Source organism: Suricata suricatta, chromosome 16 (assembly GCF_006229205.1).
Source record: "Suricata suricatta isolate VVHF042 chromosome 16, meerkat_22Aug2017_6uvM2_HiC, whole genome shotgun sequence".
Lineage (NCBI taxonomy): Eukaryota > Metazoa > Chordata > Mammalia > Carnivora > Herpestidae > Suricata > Suricata suricatta.
The window spans coordinates 36,565,828-36,582,866 of record NC_043715.1 but is presented as its reverse complement, the minus strand read 5'-3'; the positions used below and the strand labels follow the sequence as shown (position 1 = coordinate 36,582,866).

The 17,039-nt window shown below is 55.4% G+C and overlaps 1 long non-coding RNA gene across 1 annotated transcript in view; it reads left to right on the top strand.

Annotated features, from left to right (window-relative positions):
* The window catches only part of LOC115280404, a 263,699-nt gene that overhangs the window by 209 nt on the left and 246,451 nt on the right, over nucleotides 1–17,039 (top strand). The window lies entirely within an intron of this gene.

Here is a 17,039-nt window from a genome sequence, read left to right as displayed (position 1 = left end):
CCGGCCGCCGGCGGCCGCCAATCAGCCCAGCTCCCTCGCCGGCTTGCCCGGCGCGGCTCCGGCGGGGGGCGCTGCGCGGGGGGCGCAGGACGCGAGGTCCCGCCGGGAGGCTACTAGTGATCGGTCCGTGCCTGCTTCTATCCCGCGCTCCACAGGACGATGGGGAACCGCAATTCAGTCTCTGCCTGGCGGGCCGGGCAGAGGCTGGGCCGCCCCGGGACCCATCCCTTGCCAAGGGAGTGAGCGCCTCAGAGCTGCGAGCTTCGGCTTCCCAGTCTGCTTATGATTTGGCTCCCGACTGCCACCTCCTCCGGCTCCCGCCGAGCTTTCCCGCCGCCGCCCCCGCTGGTCCCTCCGCGGCTCTTTCCGCAAGGCGAGTGGGCGCTCAGCCGCGGCGCGCAGATCTGGCGTCCGACCCAGTGCAGCGCGGGGAGAGCGGGTCCGGCGTGGCGGACCCAGAGCCGGAGAGGCGGGGAGAGGGGGAGGGGAAGGGGAAAGGGAGGGGGCGGTCAGTGGCTGCGCTCGGAGCCGCCTCCACCGCTGCATCACCCCCGCCCTTCGCTCCCCTTCCACGGCCGGCACCACCCCAGCCCCATCGCGCCCCTCACCTCCAGGGGGTCGCTTGGAGGGACCACAGTCTCCGTGGTTGGAGCGGAGCCCCGCCCAGCACCCGCTTTGGCTGGGGGTCCTTCCCCCCCAAACTCTCCCTGGCTTCTTCCCAATCTCCCTCGCCCGAGACCGCCGCTCATCCTGCGCGCCCCGCGGCCCTCTCCGCAGACCCCCGCCCTCAACTCCTTACCCCAGTTTGGGCAAAGAGCTGCACCGCTCTTTGTCCCAGGCCCAGGCCATGGCTGGTGGGTGGGCGCTGGGGGACGGGGAGTAGGGCGGAGCGCTGTGCTGGGCTGGGGACAAGGCCGGGTGACGGAGGCGACGCCGGGAGTCTGCAGTGTGCGAGCGAGAAGTGAGCGCAGAGCGCCCGGCGAGCAGGTGCCTGTGGCGCGGAGAGCGCACGAGCGAGCCAGCGAGCAGCGGCCGTGAGTGACGGCAGAGGCGGCGGGGGTGGGGTGGGGTGGGGTGGGGAGCGCCCAGCACGACTCAGGGCCCCGGAGGTTTCCAAGCGGGGGTGGGGTTCCCGCACCTCAATCGTTGGCCCCTGCGTCCCCACTCGTTCCTCGCTGGTCGCAGCCCTCGCTCTACCGGGTGCAAGGAGGGGGGAATCCCCAGGCAGCTAGAGGCAAAGGTCGGGTCCACAGCCGCTTTCCGGAGCCCATCCCCCGCTCCTGCATCCCTGGCATCCCGGTACCTCTCCCGGCCTTCCCCAGGAGGCTTCCCCTTCCCAGCTCTCTGCAGGAGTGCAGTCTGGCCCCTAAAGGGAAACGTGGGGCAGGCTTGTGGCTCCCTTGGGCACACAGTTGTAGGGGCAAATCCCGCAGCTTGGCTCGGGTCTCCATTGCTTCCTTTCCCATGGGAAACCCAAATGGTCGATTTCAGTTTATCTGTTCCTACCCTCCTGGCCCTAACCTCTCAGCTCTGTCCTGCTATTGGGGTGAGAGAGTCCCCTCCACCCTACTCCCCACCCACCGCGGGTTCACCACGCTCTGCTTTCCCTGTTCACCGGCTTCCTGGAGGCACCACCAGAGGATTCTCCGAGAGCCAGGGAGAAGGAAACCCAGAGAGCAGACACATCACAGCAGCAGAGCTGGTCCATGCTGCCCAGGGAACGCCCTCAGTAGAGAAGTAGCTTCAGCCTCTTCCAGAGCTTTGTTCTTACTGGTAGGGTGCTCCTGGCCAGTGTGCCCTCTGCCCTTCCTGAGTCTGTGTTTCAGTATCCTCATCTGTGACCAAGGAGTCATTTCCACACCCTCAGGCCATTGCTGCTCAGCTATGGAGCCCTTGTTTGCTAAGGTCTGTGGCTGGGAAGGGGGGAATGTCTAGGGCCTCTTCTTCTTTCTAGTTTCTTTCTGGGGACCTCAACCCAAGGAAGCAGTTGACAACTGCCTTCTTCATTGCATCCCGCTAGGACCAGGAACTTTCCCTCAGCAATCTCACCTTCCTTTACACACTGCTTTGGGTTGCTGAATGTGAGACCCTGCAGACCCCACTGCTGTCCTCAGAGTCTGAAGGGAGGGGGCAGACTTGCACTGTGCTACTCTGATTCAGGACCTTGATGGGATTCTAGGAAAGCAGTATCTTTTGGGGACTGATTCCAAGCAGGGTTCTGATGGCAAGAAGTAGCCCACTGGGCAGTGGCCTGCCTGGAGAGGCAATCTCCTGGCTTGGTACCAGGTCCAAGCGGAGATGGATGGCCAGTGATCAGGGATACACAGGGGAGGATTTCTGCAGCTAGAGGGAGTCACACCTACGTTACCAGTAAGCTTTGCAAGTTTTACGAACCTGTACCGCCGCATGGGGTAAGGTGTATCTTGTCTATTGCATGAGTTGGTGTTATTATTAACAAGAATCATAGCTTTATTCCTTCATATGCTTTTCATGTATACACTTTCCACGCGTTAGTTCTCAACCTGACAGTCAAGTCATCCTCCTGAAACAGAAATGAGATCAATCCCTCTCTTCTCAAAATCCTACTGCGGGTCCTTTTTCACTCAGGATAAACACCAGCGGCCTGGTAATGGCTGACAAGGCTGACAAGGTCAAAGCATCTGCCTTCCTCTTCCACCTCGCCGTGATGTCCTCATCTTATGTTTTCTGTCCTTTCCCTGATGATGCCCCCTAGCTACACTGGCTTCCTTCCTACAGCGCAACACACTTGTGCTTCTACCCCAGGGCCTTTGCACTAGCTGTATCATTTGACTGGGATGCTCCTTCCCCAGACACCTGGTTCACAGACCCTGTCATGTTCTCCTGGTTTTTGTTAAGAAGTCACTTGCTCAGTGAGGCTCCCTGGGAGCACTGTACTTAGAGTGTAATCTGCATGCCCCTTCCCCAGCACTCCTTTGTTCTCCTTTGCTTAGTACTAACCTTCCAGCATGTAGTACAGTATCCTTCTTTACTGTATTTCTTGTTTGTGGCCTGTAGCCTGTACCAGGATGGGGCTCTTTGACTGCTTTGCTCACTGACGTAGCTGTGGTACCTAGATATGGTCTGGCATAGTGTAGAAACTCAGTGAGTATTTGTGGAGTTAATGGATGAGCTCATTTAACCCCTGTAACAACCCTGTGAGGTAGGCACTGTGATTTTACCGCATTTTAGAGATAATTGCAGCCGAAGCTCAGAGGGCTGAAGGAACAAACTCCAGGTTACACAGCTGGTTAAGTAGCAGAGTAAAGCTTCAGATCAGATCTGGCTTAGTCTGGGGTCCTAATTCTTAATCAAAACACTCAAATTTTCCCTATTCCAGGCAAGACTCTGGTCTCCCAGGACCTGGGGATGGTGTAGAGGGCGGAGCCCTCTGCCCTTGATTCGTGGCAGCCTGAACTTGTCTCACAGCTTCTTTCCTGCTTGTTGTAAGGTGTGCAGCAGTCCCATGTCTGGAGAGTCTGTTCTCCTGTCACTGCTCGTGGACTGCCAGGGCAGCGGTGTGCCCTTGCTCTCGGCGTCTCTAACTCCCAGGGGAGCCACCCCTTGCTTAGGCTCAGTAAATGTTGCAACTAGGAGTGCTAGTGGTTGTGGAGGGAAGGGGGGCTTTACCTCTCTCCCCCGGATCCTTCTCACCACACCCGCATTGACCCATGGGATGCGGTCTCAGTCAGAGGCTCCAAAGAAGGCGTCTGTGACGGGGCACACGTGTTGCTCTTTTTGTTCCCTTCTCAAAGGAAACTTCTCTCTGGGGACACAGTCACTCACCCCACTCACCCCTGCCAATGGCGGTCCCTTGGGCTCCCACAAAGATGCCCCGTTTGGAAGCAGTGTTGGTCATGTGAAGTGAGGCAGGTTTCCCACTGATGGACTTCTGAGAGCTTCTTGGAACTGTTGTGTCTCTGAGGCTGTTGTCTACTGGATGCTCATCAGTAGGTAGTGACAGGCACCCTTTGGACTACAAGGTTCCTCTTTCCCTTTTTCCCTCCACAAGCTCCAAAATGCCTGCAGGATCACGGTGTGCAGGGGTCTCAGTGAACCCTCCTGTCATGTGGCCGGTAGGCCCTCAGGTACCTGTGGGGCTGCGTGTGGGCGCTCACCCGCGTCTACCTCGCTCTGTCCTGCACGTGGTCATTTCGTGCTGCTGTGATCTGGCTGCCAGTTGGGGGGTGTTGCATGTGTCAATACCATTTTGTGGACGGAGTCACTAGACTCTCAAAGGCACTTCAAAAAGTGCTATTTAAAAAGACTGCCCAGCCTTTCGTGAAAGTACCCTTAAATTACAGCCCTAAGTGAATGTGTTTCCTGGAACTCACTTTCAAAATTTATTTATTTTAATGCTCTTGGAGTTTTGGTTTCGATATTCTTGTCTTGGTTGACCTTTGCTGTCCCCCCTCCCCCATACCTCGTACAGCAACATTGATTTTGGGTAATGTATTTTGATTTTAAGATGCAGGCCATCCATAAACTTTTCTATCAATAATCCCGCCACACTCTGTGTACCCGACAGCTTAAAGGAAAATACCAGATTTATGGGGGCTTTTATTTTTGGCCACTTTAGTCATTCCTTGGCCATCACTGTCAGGGGATAAAGGCCTGAAGTCCAGCCCCAGGAATACTGCTGTCCAAGGGCAAACATCAGGTCCACTGCTCCAGATGGTGGAGGATGGCCCTCTCTACCTGGATGACGGGGAGGAACTGATGACTGAGTGCTGCTAAGACATGGGGGAAGGCTATTGGAAATGCTCACAGCCTGGGATTCTGTTGTCCTCTTCTACCCCCACATGGAGACAAGAGGGTCCTCTGCTCGCACCGGGCCTTAGGGCCATCAGGGAGGTGGGCCTGCCCTTGCCCCTGTCCTTGCCCATGTGCATTCTGAGAAGCAGGCCTGGTTTGCAGTCTCAGGTCTGGGCTGTCATTGCTGTGTTGGTGTCACTGCTCAGGGTCCCCTGTGCCTGGGGCTGTTTGTTTGGTTGTCGAAAACAGGATTGATTTGGCTTGTGGATTGCCTGGAGAGATGGAATGAGGGGAGAAACTCCAGGCAGAGCCTGCCCACTTTACCTCAAACATCTATCCAGCCAGCATGTCCTGAGAGCCCAGAATTCATTTATCCAGCACATACCTGTGGGCATGGACTTTACAGCGTGCCAGGTGCTGGAGACCCCGTGGCACCCTGCCTGCACGGAACCCGCATTTCAGCCCTGAAAGGGGCAGAGACACACACACCTGCAAAGAAGAAACAAAATCGAAGCAGATCATCTCAGCAGTGTGGAACATGTAACCCGCAGCCCACTCATGCACACACACAGACATACCTGGGAGCCTCGGTGGACACAGGAAGGCCTGAAGCGGTCAGCGGGGCAGAGGCTGGGGAGAGGCAGAGTGCTTTGGGCAGATGACATGGCAAGTGTGAAGGTCAAGAGCAGGGAAAGGTGGGGTTTTGGAGGGTAGACGGTGGCAGAGCCTCATAAGTGAAGGTGTGCAGTGGGGACAGGGAGGCGGGCCAGGGCACACGTGGTCTTCCAACCACAATAAGGATTTCTGTGCCTAGAACAATGGGGCTCAGAGATGAACAGGACAAGGCTCTGGTTATGGGGCTTGGAGCCTAATGGGGAAGGGAATAGTGGGAGCTGAGTCCCCTCTGGTAAGACTTCATGAACGTGCGGCCTTTTTGCTCAGGACTACGCAAGGAGAAGAATTTTACTGGCTTCAGTGGATTGTGGGTAGGGTGTGTCAGCATCCCAAATGAGTAGCAGTCTCTGCAGGGGTGTAGAGGTAGGCGATGTGGGGACTTGGCTGGGACAAAGAGAAGACTCCAACGTGATGAGACCATTGCCTAGCACTGAAGGAAGCAAGGAGGAGGTCTGACTGATGGCAGCGTGAGGTAGTGGTGGGGGCAGGGAAGCTGGTGGTCCCATGAAGGGATAAGATGGGACTGGTGGGGGCAGGACTTAGGCGTTGTCACAAACCTCTCCTTATTTGGATCTAGCTCCAAGGAGGAGCCTTGTGATGAGACCTCACCTCCCTCACCTCTCCCCACCCTCTTTGCACTTGAGAGCTGGCTCTGGTAGCACTCTTGGCATGAGAAGGCATGAAGGTTTCAGGGTGAGCCCTACGTTGTCTGGGTCCCAAAATGCCTTGCCCACGCTCCCTGGCCTGTCTGAGGTGCCTTGGATGTGGGGGTTTGGTTGGGAAAGCCCCCAAACCTCATTTTCCCCAACTGCAAAATGGGATTTTAATTCCCGCCCTACCTCCTCTCTCTTCTGCACCTCCCATGAGCATGCCCAAAGGTGCGGGGCCAGGGTTGGCAGGGACAACAGGTGGGCAGGCTCTGGGTGCTTCTGATGCTGTCTCTGATGAGCAAGATCCCACCTCTGGGCCTAGGCCATTAATGGCTTAATGGAAAATTAAGTCAAACGCAAAATGGAATAAAGCAGAGCAAGGTGATGTCCAGGGTTATGGAATCAGATGGGCTTCGGTTCAGATCCTGGTCTTGCCTTCGCCTCTTGGAGCCTCACTTTTGTTATCTGTAAAGAGGGTACCCCAGCCTAGCTGACGGCAGGGGGCGACAGGTGCGTTGATATTTGAGATAAAGTGTTTGCAGCAGCCGACTTACCTGAGCCGTAGCTCCACCAGCAGCGACCCACGCACCTAAGTGCATGTCTTGCTGGCTTTTGTGTCGTGAGGAGTGTAGGGTGGGGGGCTTCAGGGAACTGCCTGGCCATCCTTGGGCAGAGTGGTGCAGACAGAGGGGAGGTGACCAGTGGAGCCAAGTGTCCGCTAATGGATCTTATTACAGCCTGTCTGTGTGTTATTTATTTAATCATTTGCCAAAGTAAATCTTACAGACCCATGAAGAGTTTATTTTTTTTAATTTTTAATATTCTCAATACACTTGGGATTTTATTTCCCACTAGATCTATTAGTTTAATTTAGTAGAGGACAGGCTGTATACTTAACCAAAAATTGCTTTGACATTATGGAGAATTAAGAGGCCGGGGCCAGACGGATCTGAGCAGATCGATCTGTTTGAGATAAAACCCTGTTATTTCCCTATGTGCTTTCTTCACCTTAATGGTGAGGATGTTGATTAGAAAACACAGAGCTGGCTAATAATGGCCAGAGGTCGGCCAGAGGGTCAGGGCTCTGGCTCCAATGCTTTCTCCAGACCCATGGGGAGGTGTCCCCTGTGGCAAGATATTGTTTGATGGTTCCAGTGGAGATGCTTTTGGGGGCCAGAGGTGTCTATGGGAGCGTCCCTGTGTCTGACTGACCAGCCTTCTGAGGAGTTGGCCTCATGGTCAGGGAATGAAGGCCCGGGGTGGTGCTCTCGGGGCAGTGATGGGGTGAAGCCTGGCGGGTCTTGGCTGAGTCTCTGTGCCACACTGAGCTGAGCCTCAGCTCCCCATCAGAGGGCACTGGGATCCTTACCTCCCAGGGCACTTGTGGGGTTCAAAAGAGCTGATGTCCATGAAGTAGCTGTGTGCGTTGTGATGGGGAACGCTCATGCTGATAATTATGGTCCTGTGTCCCCTGCATTTCTGGGCCTCAGGAGCAGCTCAGGAAATGCCTGTCAGGCTGACTGACAGCTCTTTTTCCAGAGCCCTAAGGTTTTGGCATTTCTATAGGCTACCACCTAGAAGCTTCTGAGCAAAGCATTCCCATGGGGGACCTGGGGCCATCAGGGCATACTGCAGCCTGCAGGCGGCTACCCCTGTGCCCAGGCGATGCCGCATTTGGTGCCACTACTTGTGGTTAGCCCAGAAGAGTTAGGAAGTAGAATGGACGCTCTGTCTCCGCCACCATCCTGAGCTGCAGTGGGACCTGCAGGTCTGGGGAAGGCTCGCCTCTCATCCCATTAGGGGCCCCAGGGCTGGTCTGAGGATGCTTTGGTCCCGTTTTGGAGCTCCGTTGTCTTGCCACACCAGACCTGCTCCAGCCTGGAGTCTGCTCACCTGCCTGTCCACCTGTTCTTCTGACTGACTCCAGCTGCCAGACTTTTCCTCTACGAAGCCTTCTCCCTCCTGCACTCAGAGTACCCCTCACTTCAGGAAAGCTCAGCCCTGCTGTCACCCCACAGGCTGACTCCCGTGAGGCAGTGGTGCTACTGGGGCTTTGTGCTGAGAAGTACTGTGAGGCCATGTCTGGGCTCATCAGGGAAGCATGCTGTCATGGATAAGTGACATCTGCTATTGCCATGGTGGGGAAGGGGGAGGAGGCAGGATTTTCCACCTCTGGGAGTGGCTTCCTGGGCTCCCTGAGCTCTGGACAGGGCTTCCTTGTCCTGCTTTCCCTGTGAGGCCAGCACACATAGGTTTGTGCTGGGAGTTGGCAGTTTGGGAGCAAATACAAGGGCCCTTGGGTCCCCCTCTTTGTCCACATATGGTGGCAGAGACAAGTGTCTGCTTCTGGTAACGCCTTGTTTGAGCCTGCCTCCCTGCTCCTGCCCTGTCGGGTTACCCGCAGGGGAAGGACGCTGGCCTGTATCTTCATGGACTTTGCCTTGTGTATGGCCGGCGCTCAATGCATGCTGGATGGCGGGGAGATGAGGCAGATTTCGCAAAGGAATGTCTGGTTTTCCTAATTTCATCCTGGATGGTGACACCTCCTCACTGTTAGGCTCTCATAGGTACCGCATCGGGGTCAGGGGGACAGGCACAAGCTCCGGGTTTAACGTCATCTTTGGCTTCTGAGCCACAGAGCATCTGGTCCGGATGGCCCTGGAGGTCAGCTCTCCCTTGCCGGGGCTCACTTGGGCAAATGTGTGGGTTCAGAAGGGATGGGACCACCAGGCAGGGGCCTCCGCCCTGGCCTCTGCATACTGGACCCTGGCCCTCTAGGCCCCTGGCCGCGTTGGTGCTGATGCCCGGGTCTGGGAGCACATCCTCCGCACTGCCGTGACCTTCACGCCTGACTTGCCCCTTTAGAGTTCCTCCTGCCGGTAGACTGGCAGCTGCCAGAGCCGCTCGGTTTGTGAAATGTCAGTGGTTTAATATCAATTCTGGAGATTTTATTGCCTTTCCCCCCCGGTTTTCCAATGGGATTTTGATCCAATCAAGGCCGATCCAGAGTGACGGCAGATTTATGTTCCCGTCCGAAGTTGACAAAAGGTCACCCTGCCTCGGGAGTGGGGGGCTGCTTTGGCTTTGCATGCTGTGTGATTACTCTCCCATCCCCGGGCTCTGGAGTAGGCCATGCTTTCCTCCAAGAGAGCAGTTTCAGGTAGGTGCGGTGCCTGCTCCTCACAGGGCCTGAAGACTGGGCCCAGGCGCCTGGGGATTTAAACCCGGGGCAGTAGCCAGCCACAAAATGCCCCCATTTTGTTTGCAAAACATCTTTAATGCTTCAGACCTAAATTAACTTTTCACAGTAATGTTTCAAACTGTCATTTTCCCCTTTCCAAGGGGGTGAAAATGCTGTTGAATAAGGCTCTCTGTTTGGGAAGAGGTGTGAGGCTGGAGAGAGACCAGGCCCCCCACCATGGGCCTGTCCCCTTTCCTCCTCTCTCTGCCCAGCTCCCTGCTGTCCTCAGAGAACAGGACACCGGTCCTGCACATTGCAGTTGAGGGAGTTGTCTAGGGTGCAGAACGGGTGTCAATTTTGGTCAAGTTTTGATTTTGCTGCGTGGCACTTTAAAGAGGTGGTATTCAGAGTTTCAACCCAGCCTGGCAAGCCTTTGGAGAGCGCCTGGTGGGTCAGGAAAGGCAAGCCTGGGCAAGGAGGAGCCAGGCTCTGGTGGGCTCCGTGCTTGTGGAGCTCCCGGTGGGGTCCTTGAGAGCACTGGCCCCACAGGACGGCAGCACGGCTGCCTGTGCCCAGGCATGGCTCCTGGAACCCCCAGCTGGGGACAGCTGGGAGGAGACCACGGTGGCCAAGTTGAGGGGAAGGAGGGGCAAGAGGTGGTACACTCGTGCAAGGTGACAGTGGGGGTACTTCATGGTGGGAGTGTCAGAGTGCACCTGGAGTACACCAAAGGGGCGCAGCTCTCCCCTTGCCTGCATCCCCATCTCTGGACGGGGGTGGGGTGGGGGGGGGAGGGCCTGGGAGGGTGGCCACCCCCGGGGCCGCTGTCAAGCATTGCCAGCCTCTGTCACTGTGTGCTTCACACACGTCCTGCAGCTTGTCCCCTCAAAGCCTATCTGGTGCAGGTGCACTCTCCAAATGGGCCCAGCCTTCTACCCAAGTCCCTTTTCCAGGGCTTGGGGTCCCAGGGGTGTGCCCTGGATGCAGGAAGTGGGCATCTGCAGTGTTTATGTGCACCGACAGCACATTAGCAGGGAGGATGTGTGTGTGCGTGCACATTCACAAGTGTACCTGTTACAGATGGTGTACCTTTCATATGTGTGCAGATGGCATGCCTGTGTCTAGACAGCACGCCCTCCGTGTGTGTGTGTGTGTGTGTGTGTGCGTGTGTGCGTGCAGCGATAGCATTTGTTTGCAGGGACAACTGTTGTGACAGACAGCATAGATGTGTGTAAGTGGTGTGCATGTGCCCAGGCAGTGTGTGCACAAATGGTGTATGCATATGGAGTGTGTGTGTGTGCAGGCTGGTGTGCAGTGCACAAAGGCTGGGTGGTAAGTGCAGCCAGGTGGCTGGCTGGCTCTTCTGTGGGCCTCCTGTGGGCATGGACCAGGAAGCAGAAGACCATGTTTTCCCACCCACTTCAATGCCTCCTTCTCACCCTCCCTACCCCCTCCTCTCCTCTCCCCATCTCTCCCTCACACCTCCCCACTCCTCTCCCCATCCCTCCCTCTACTTCTCCTCCCTTCTCCTCTCTCTCCCCCATCCCTCTCTCTACTCCTGCTCTTTTCTCACAACTCCCACTGTTTAATGGCAGAGGTCCCCCTGGGACTGCAAACCTGAGCTGTTTCTCCTTTCTCAGTTGTTCCCTTTACCCAGTCATCCTCCTCCTGCCTGGCTGCTCTTGGTGGGTGAATGGATGGGGACTCTGGGCAGGCTGCGGTCCTATAGGTCTCTTCAAGGTGAAAGACCTGAGGCCATTGTTGGGGCAGGGGGTGCAGGCAGAACTGCAAAAGGCAAAGGAGCTGGTGGGAGACGCTGGGGAAGGGCGAGAACTGGGGCAACTGGTGCTCTCATGCCCCCCACAGAGGTGGGCACCGCTCAGTGCAGGCCCTGTGTGGCCTATGCTCCAGTGTCTCTAGTGAAGGTGGAAATCCAGATTTCTATGCAGGATCTAATTTTTAAATGTTGGTTCCACTACAAAAATAAATCTCTGGGGTCTGCAGGCTACACTCTGACACAGGGGACCTGTTTGCCTTGTGGGTTTATCTGAAACCCATGGAGACACAGAGGATTGGGCGGTGCCCTTGTGCACCCTTTGGGGATACTTGTGAGACTAGAGCTTCCTATGAGATTTGGCCCCGTGGAGTTTACAGGCTCGCCTGAGTTTTCCATCCATTTCAAGTTTGGGTGAGGATGGTGTTCCTGAATCTAGCTCCTCCTCACTCCCCCCAGTCCTAGGTCTCTCACCTGCCCTGGCTCTGGAGGGATGGGGCCTGGTGCTGGTGCCAGCCAGACTCCATGCCCTGTCACCCTCACAGACACCTTCCCTGGGTCTGGAATTCGTTTCCCGTTTTCAGGTGAGGAGGCTGGGCTCACACACAGGAAGAAGGAGCTGGGCCACAGGGCCTGCACTGCCTGCTTTGTCCCTCCCTTCTGGGCGTAAGAGTCCCAGGCTGGGCAGGATCAGGGCTTGTCTCGTCTCAGGCCTTCTCGCAGAGGCTGACGGAGACCACCACCTGCCTTCCTCTCCCTTCCTCGGGGGCAGGTCTGTGTCTGTGTCCTCATTGTCCAGCCCTCCTCGGGCTGGCTGGCACCTCATGCCTTTACTGCAATGGCTCCCGGTGAGATGCTTCAGTGCCCCAATGTTCTCAAGTGTCAGGGACACTTTTTAGCCCTTACCCTGACCTTCTATACATTCTCTTCTTCCTGAAGCCCTAGCCGTGGCTTTTGTGACTGCAGCTCTTGGCGTCCCCCTCCTGCGTTGGCTGTTATCTGTGTTACCTGCCTCACAGGGGGCTGGCTGTTTTTGCCGAACCACTGGGCATTGGAGTCTTGGCAGCTTGGCCCCAGGCGCTCTGGTCCTCTGTCTGTGTGAACTTCCACGCAGCTATCACACGGGAACCTGACCAGCCTGGCCCTCTCCAAAGCCTGGTCCACTATGAACCTGGCTTTGTAACTGGCCTGACCCTCCCTATAGCCTGGTGGGAGGGATTTCAATGCCGTTCTCTCCCTTGCTCCCAGAACGGGAGCGGCTTGTGATTTGGCCTTTGGGATGTCTCTCAGATGTATCCATTTCTATTCACTTTATGAGCCCCCATCCCATCCTGGCCCCTGCAACCTCTTGCTGGATGATGCCCAGTTATCCCACGGCCCCAGCACCTAACACACGCCTCCCACTTGGAAGAAGCCCTGTGAAGAGTTACTGGGGCTTTGTGCTGAAGGGTGGTCCTTCTGGTTCCCCCTTGGGGGTCTGTGACTGCTGGCCTCCATCAGATGTGTTAGCACTCAGGAACAAAAGTGACTTTACTCTCCGCATAATCTTCATGACCATGCATTGTGTATCTACCGAGTGCCCAGCAGAAAGTAACCTGCAGTAAGCATTTCTTGAACAAACAAAGGAGTGAAGGCATAAATGTGTTTATGCCCCAGGAGAGAGGTACTAGTGTCATGCTCATATTGCAGATGGAAGTCTGAGCTCTGGAGCAGTTTGGTAGCACCGTCAAAGGACAAGGTCCTGGTACTGGGTGGCATCAGGACGAGCCTGTTCTGCCAGCCAGCAGAGGCCGCCAGGACTCCTCACTTGGGGGCCCTTGGTCTCTTCCACCTCCCTTCCCTGTCGGGGGATTTCCCCTCTTAGTATCTCAAATTTCGGGGCTGTGTAGACACAGCTACTGGGTTAGTCAGTGCAGACTCTAGTGAGCAACTGGGTAATTATTTCCAAAAATATTGACTTGTAATGTGAAGCAAGCTCTTCTCCATGCCACCCGTCAGCAGAAAATTGCCTTTGGTATTAACATTTCAAGAACCGCATAATGTGAATTGATGTAAATGCATAATTAGATATAATAGCCTGGGAAAATTCACTCTTATTTATAAAATTGGGCTTGTTAAATTAAAATGGGAGCTAACGATTTCCATCTCACTCTTAAAACATGTCCGAGGCTTTGCTGCCTTGCTTTGCACAAGCTCTCTATCAGTGGGGGCCCCTGGGCACATCAACAGCTTTTGGGAGACTCCGGAGAGGGGATGGCCTCTGAGGAGGCAGGGACACCACCTGTCCAAAAGGTGGCTCCCTAGTATCATAAATGGGCCTCTCAAAAGCATTTTAATCAACACCCAACAAATGACAATCCCTGAGGAAAGAAGGCCGGGTGACAATTCCTCAGGTTTCATTCTTCTTTTAGAATGGGGGCCCAGTCCCCCTGCCCTACCGAGCATCCGAGGTGAGGCTGTTGAGGGGCATGGGGGAGATGCCGTGTGCAGGCACAGGGATGCGCTCTACAAATGCTAAGAGCTTGCAAAGGGAAGCGAGGAAAGAAGACCTCATCATCGTCATCACTATCGATACTTTCCCTTCATTCAATCGCTCATTAAACATCTACTACCCACACCAGATCCTGTGCCTGGTGTTGGGTGGACCGAGTTGGAGAAGATATGATTTCTGATCTTTTGGAGCTCTCCATTTAGCTGGGAGAGCAGGAATTTAAACACGCCTTCATTTTGGTTGCAAGTGACAGAAAAACAATTCACACTACCTGAAACGAACAAAAAGTCTATCGATTCATAGAACTGGCATCGGTTTCAGGCAGAGCTTGATCCAGCGACTCTTGGTCTGTTTCTCTCCCTAGGCTCTTTCTCTACACGTTGGCCTCATTCTCTCTACTCTTTAAGGTTGTGCCCCTCTGTCCCCACATTCTGGAGAAAGGTGATACGGGCTTGCTGCTCACATTTATAGTTAATAGTTACTTTTTCTAAAAGTTTATATATTTATTTTGAGAGAGAGCAAGAGAGAGAGAGTGTGAGAGTGAGAGAGCAAGCAGCAGAAGAGAAGATAGGGAGAGAGGATCCAAAGCAGCCTCCACATTGTCAGTGTGCAGAGCCAGATGCAGGCTTGAATTCAACCAACTGAGCCACCCAGGCACTGCTGTGAATAGCTGATTTTTAAGGGAAAAGCCTACAGCTCTTTCCAAATGGACATGATCCCTCCCCCCACACCCTATTTTTATGGAATGAGTGGAGCCGACCCATTCCAGGCTTCGGAGATGTAAATGTGCCCCAGACCTTGCCAGTCAGAACACTCTGAGCCCCTGTCCATGGTAATAGGCTCAAGGATCCACAGGGCCCTGGCTGGACGTAATGTCCATGTCATAATGAGGAGTCTGGCCACGGCCATGAGGAAGGCAGCACTCGCTTGTCCCCACAGTGCTGGACTGTGAGGATGGCCAGAGCCACCTTTGCACCCCTGGGGGAGAAGCCAGAGCTGACCCATAGAAAGATCATCTGTGATGTTATTGATGTCCGTGGTGAAGCCGTGCTGGAGAGAGGGGCACCCTCATGCTCCTCACATCCCTAGCCGGACCTTCCCATGTTGTCTCCATGCTCCAGGAGCCCAGGTCCTGTCCGTTAAGGCTGGAAGAGTCATGGCAGTACCTGCCCTTGTCTTTACCCCTGACTAAGTCACTCCCTGAATAGTGGTCCAGAGCTGGTTTTTATAAGGTTCTTCTAGAAGCTCCTGATAGGGTCATGGTTCTTCTTCCAACCCTATTGGGACATTGTGTGTCCCTCTTCTGTGGCATGGACTGTGCCCTCCTGGGAGGGTGGGTCCCGGGGCTCTGCTGCTAAGCCTTGAAAGGCCTGGCACTCATGAAGGTCATGGAGACCATCTTCGCCCACACCTGGAACCTTCAGTGAAATCCAGAGGGACGGGCCCCTCTGGGCTGCCCTGGAGGGTGTGTGTGTGTGTGTGCGTGCGTGTGTGTGAGTGTGTGTGTGTGTAGAGACTGGTGCAGAAATATGTGGATTTCTTATTCCTAAAGAGTGAAGTGTTTGCTTAATGAGACCCAGGGAATAGGAGACATAAAGAGAGACCTGCCTTTGGATACTTTGAGTGAGTTTTCAGAACGAGGGTTCTGAAGGCCCTCATGTTCTACGATGGCACATTTGGCTCCGGGGGCACAGTCTGTCTTAACCTTGCTATCAGTACCTCGTGGTGCCTTCCCAGGGTCTTGGGTTTTGCATGCGTGAATGGTAGCCCCAACATTCCCTGGATCACGCTGGTCTACCCGCCGAGCAGATGCAGGGTCCTGCGGACATTCCTTCCTGTGTCCTGTGTCTGCTGCTTCTCCAAGCAGGGAGACCAGCCTTCCTAGGAAATGGCCCAGCCCCTTCCCCGAAGCTGCTCTTTTGCAAAGATCATGGGGAAAACACTCCAATTACCCCTTTACAGTGAAGAAGCCAGGTCCAGAGTGGGAAGGCGCAGGCCCAGGGCCACACAGCAGTCAGGAGCACAGGCCAGGCCTCGGGCTCCAGCCACGGTCAAGCCTAGGAAGCTGGCTTAGGATGAAATGCTGTGTTCCCCTCCTGCCCCACCTGGCCCACTCTGGGACACAGTGGGCACCCTGAGGAGGGGTGTTTACAGCCCTGCCCAGGCATTCTTTGGTCCCTTTCCTCCTCCTCCTTCCCCTCCTCCAGGGGACACAGGTTCCCTTTTCATGTGGGAAGAAAGCTGCCCGCTTGTCTCTAGGAACAGCTGGGCCTTGTCCCCTCAGCTGTGGCTCAGCGTCTGCCACCAGCCGCACAATCCAGGCTGTGTCCTGGGGAGCCAGGGGCCAACGGAAGCGCCTTGGCCCTGCCCCAGGAGCCGCAGGGGGCAGTGGGTCTGTGAGCCTGGAGGCAGGCCCGAGGGAGCCTGTATTTCCAGGGCATCTGCTTTCTCCCACAGCCCCGCCTGCTGCCCCACATCGGCAGAGGGGGAGGCTCTGAGCCTCCTGAAAGGGATGCTGGAGGCCTGTTCCTTCCTCACTGGCCTCCTTGCTCTCAGGGGATGTGAGCAGCAGATGAAAGCAGCTACGGATTTTCTCCCCTTTCTGTCCCCTCCTCTGAGCTCGAGTCTCCCAGAGGGCTGGGAGCTCATCCACAGGGCAGAAAGGAGGAGAACAGTGAGAAGCAGCTGGGTGAGGGGCAGGTTCCCAGCCCGGGCCTCAGGGATGGCATTTAGTTCTGGCCACTCCACCCTCGGCTCCAAGGGGCTGGACAGCTCCTCGCACTGTATTGTAGTCAAGTGCAGACACTTTCATATTTCCCGCCACTCTGCCTGCCTCATCTCCCTCTGCCATGCAGGGCTCCTTGGGCGGCCCCAGCTCCGACCACAGCATCCTCGTCGATGGAGGGTCATCCTGAGCCTGCTCTTATACCACGTGCTCTGCAAGCACCACTTCACTCACATCAAGGGAAAGCATGTGCTCTATTGTCCTCCTTTTGCAGGTGCAGAAGCCAAAACTCAGGGTGGTCAGGTAACTTGCCCAAGGCCACACAGCTGGCCAACCTAGATCTTTCTCCATCCAAAGCCTGTGCTCAGAACCAGTAGGCTCCATGAGTCCGCTGGTGCTTTGGCTCTGGCTGCTGTTTCTTTTGCTTGGAAAACTGTTCTTTCTTCAGATGACACTCATTTATTGAGTTCTTACTCTGTGCTTATTCATGGTCTTAGGGGAGTTAGATAATAAACATGTGACTAAGAAAGAAGAGAAACAAAGCAGATAGTGCTCACTGCTCTGCAAAGAATTAAAAAAAAGGAGTATGCGGGGCGTGACAGGGTGTGCCCTTTAGGAGGGGAGTCGGTGAAGGCTGCTATGAGGACCAGGGATTTGGAGGACAAGATGGGGACAAGCCATGTAGAAGCCAGAGAAAATCATGCTGGGCAGAGAGAAGAGCTGGCAAAGGCCCTGGGGTGGGGGAGGGTTTGGAGTGCCAGAGGAATGGC